Genomic DNA, 3,893 nt, shown 5'->3' on the forward strand with positions numbered 1-3,893 from the left:
GGGCAGTCGTTACACCATTCGTGCCATCAACAGTTCGGATTGTCGAATAGTTAGACAGTTGAGATTACGCACATCACCGTACAATTCGGACCGCGATCAACGGTCCAAATGTGCAGCACCTCCTCTGAGTGACAAGGGCGCCATACACACTCACATCAGTGACATGAGCAGAGTGTGTGGGTTCCTCCTCTGTGAATGTGTGCGATTACCTGTGTCTCGCAATTGGATCCTCTCCAGTACAGCCGGCCCATTTTCAGGTCGTTCTTAGGTCAATTTTAATGGTTGGGCTGTTCACTTTTTAGACCTTGTCAAGACCATCGACTAAGCCACGAATCATGTTTATCGGACATCATTTCATAAGTTTTCAGAAGCATTTGTTTTAAAGAAAAATGGGTTTCATTTCACCATGGCAAAATTTTCGATACCAATTTTTTCAAAGACAAACCTGTCACGATAACAAAACAAATAGTGTCTATGACTTACTGTTCTCGATGGAATCTATAAAGTGAACGATTCCGATCATGAAAATCAACTGAAGAAGAGCCCCAAAATGGGCTGAACTAAACCATCCAGAGGGAAGTTGGAACTAGAGAGATCCATTTCATGTGTCTCAAGTCTCAACCATAGACTATATAGCTGGTGAGTAGCCAAAACCAAAAAAAAAAAAAAAACCATATATAGCTGTTATTTGGACAATTGGACTTGTCAAACATTGGCATAAATGGTGAGTATTGACCATTATAGACACTCCCATATATAGAAACTAGCTAGAAAAAGAGTACAGATCCCTCCTATACAACCCAGATTCCTCTCTCTCTCTCTCTCTCTCTCTCTCTCTCTCTCCACCCAGCATGTGGTCATCATCCGCTGGAAACAAGACTAGCACCACCAACACCATCTCCTCTTCAACTTCTAAATCATCCTCCAATACTTGTCTATGCCCTCGAACCAACCTCACCAGACAATCCATGGAAGAAATCTGGAAAGGCATCAACCTCTCCTCCCTCCACCACCACCAAAACCCCGTCACCACCACCACCACCGTTTTTCCGCCGGCACCGGCCACCGTGTTGAGCTTGAGTAATAGCCCGGGGTACGATGGGGTCCGGGGCATGGAGAGCCCCGATCGGGTGAGGCCAGATCCACAATCGCAGAATCATGCCGACAGTGGACCTGATCCCTCTTTCCTTTCCTCGTTGAATTCTCCCTTTGATGCTTTATCTCCTTCCGCGGATCCATTTCCGTCTTTTTGCAAGAAAAGGGCTTCCGAAAATGATGATCGTTCTGGTAATTTCCGACACAAACGCATGATCAAGAACAGAGAGTCTGCTGCACGCTCCAGAGCTAGAAAACAGGCATCTCTCTCTCTCTCTCTCTCTCTCTCTCTCTCTCTCTCTCTCTCTCTCTCTCTCTCTTTTGGTAAATAAAGTGCAATTAAAACGATGAAATTAAGAGTTTGTTAGTCTCGGGTACTTGACCCCATAGAATCCATATGGTTTTATCAGCTGTTGATAATCTCTCTCTCTCTCTCTCTCTCTCTCTCTCTGGAAATCAGAAACAGGTCTATGTAGGAGTATTTTATATGGAAATATGTCTAGTGTCTGCACATGTAGCTGGTTAGAAATGTACTTCTATGACGAATTACTTTACCTTAATTGTTGAATGTCTGGAACTTTGGTTTTTCCATTTTTGGGTGTGCTTTCATTTGGGTAATGGTGTGACTTGCTTTGGAAACACCAATGGTGTGTAGACTGTGGATGGATTTATTATGTGCTTAGATTCAGACACACTTGCATAATTTTTTTGATATTTTTGGCTTTTAAAAAGCTAGAGTCTTAAATTTGATTTTAGAGAAGTTCAGTTTAAGGTGCTTTCGGATGACATTTAAAATTATTGGGTAGAAATATTTATTGAGGACCGTACACATAGAGAAAGGATTGGAGACCCAACCCGAACACAGTTAGATTCCAAGCACTCTAGCTAAAAGCTTCATGTAATAAACACTGGCAGCTTTTATTGGAAGCACAATCATAATGTTTGAGCTATAGTAAACAAGTTTATCTGCTTTTACAAGAATATGAAATCTGTAAACTAAACTGTTCAATTAGAGATCCAAACCGAACACCGTTAGATTTCAAATATGCTAAAAGCTTCTTGTAATAAACATTGACAGCTTTTATTGGAAGCACAATCATAATGTTTGAGCTATGGTGAACAAGTTTATCTGCTTTTACAAGAATATATTCCCATTCCCATAGCTATTACAAGTAAGGCTGTGCACACAGATTTTTCTATCCGTAAATATGGTAGTTTGGATTGGAGTTTATTTGAGGAGTATTAATTGGGGGGGGGGGGGGGGGGGGGTTTTGGGCATTTCATTGTTTTTGCTTTGGACCCATTTGGAATGTTGTGCAGGCTTACGCAAATGGATTGGAGACTGAAGTTACACGTTTGCTGGAGGAAAATGCTAGGCTGAGGAGACAAGTTGATAGGGTAAGCTCTCTCATTGTTGTTGGAGTCCATTTTCAGTATATGGGATGGCCTACACTTATTAATTGGGTCCTTCCGTTCATTTTGTTTGTCCATTACGTCTCTTGATTTTTCAATATTTCAAAATTATTAACCCATTTTGACAATTCAAATAAAAAAATCTCTTAAATTGCTGAAACAAGTCTCATTTCTATTGAAGTTTAAATTGCGCGGTGCAGTTCGTCAAATCTCTCGTGTTTTTCTCTCATCATCGTCGCTGAGATCTCCAACGACTTCTCGTTTTCTCTCTCATCGTAGTCGTTGGGAGATCTCCAACAACTTCTCGTTTCCTCTCTGTTTATAAAGCGCAATTGGCCTCGTTCTGTCGGGGGGACTTATTTTTTGAATTAAAAATGATATATTGTAAGAAAATGACTTGTCTCGTAAAACGAAAAATAAATACTTAAAAAATACTAAGAACCTTAGCAGAACGGATCCTGATTATGCTCATTTTAAAATTTTAGATTCCTCATTGTTGACGATTAAATTAAGACGGACGGAGTTATATTTTCCGACCATACTCTCCGTAGATTCTTGATGGTTGACAATTAAATTAAGACAGACGGAGTTATATTTGGAGTTATATTTTCTGACCATACTCTCCATAGATTCCTGATGGTTGACAATTAAATTAAGACGGACGCGAGTTATATTTTCCGACCATACCCTCCATCACAACCACTCAATCAAACAACAACAGCACGATAAATTAAGATGGAGACTGGTGGTTAAATGTTTTACCTAAAAAGGCATCAATTAAGAAAGTTGGTTAGTTGATCTGTAGTAATATTTATGTGTTTTTTTTTTGTTTTTTTTTCTATTGTTTTGCAGTACCGTGCCGCTGCTGCTGCTCAGCTCCCAAAAAAGCAAACTCTGAGTAGAACCTTAACAGCCCCATTTTAAGAAGGGAAATAAGAGAGAAGGAGAGGTCTTTTTCCTTTTCCTTTTCCTTTTCCTTTTGGTTTCTGTCTTTTCAATCCTCTTTTTCTTTCTTTTGTTTCTTTCTTACTACTGTGTTTGACTAGAGGGAGGGATATTATTATTATATAAATGGTCTCTAGTCTTCTCTATTATTATTGTTAGATAGACGTTTCCATCAAGATTTTTATTAGTTTTAGAAACCGACAAAGAGGAAAATCAGGAGGAAAGAACAGAAACAATTTGATTTTTTCCTCTCTTTCGTAAATAATTAGAGAAATATCTCAGGTCTTCGGACCAACTAACACGCATCTGTACTAATTCTCGGAACCAATTCCATCGCTTGTGCAAGGTCGCACTTAAAGCCACATACTTGCCCTCTTGTTTGTATGCGAAAATTCATGATAGCAGTAGATGAAAAGGACACGGGAGAGTGCAAGTATTAG

The 3,893-nt window shown here is 39.6% G+C and overlaps 1 long non-coding RNA gene across 1 annotated transcript; it reads left to right on the forward strand.

Annotated features, from left to right (window-relative positions):
• The first annotated feature begins 2,354 nt into the window (after positions 1-2,354).
• On the forward strand, positions 2,355-3,602 carry LOC131329157 (uncharacterized). Its single transcript, XR_009200661.1, has 2 exons — positions 2,355-2,493; positions 3,361-3,602. It is a non-coding gene; the product is annotated as an uncharacterized LOC131329157 (long non-coding RNA).
• The last annotated feature ends 291 nt before the right edge of the window (positions 3,603-3,893 follow it).

Source organism: Rhododendron vialii, chromosome 6a, assembly GCF_030253575.1.
Source record: "Rhododendron vialii isolate Sample 1 chromosome 6a, ASM3025357v1".
Classification (NCBI taxonomy): domain Eukaryota; kingdom Viridiplantae; phylum Streptophyta; class Magnoliopsida; order Ericales; family Ericaceae; genus Rhododendron; species Rhododendron vialii.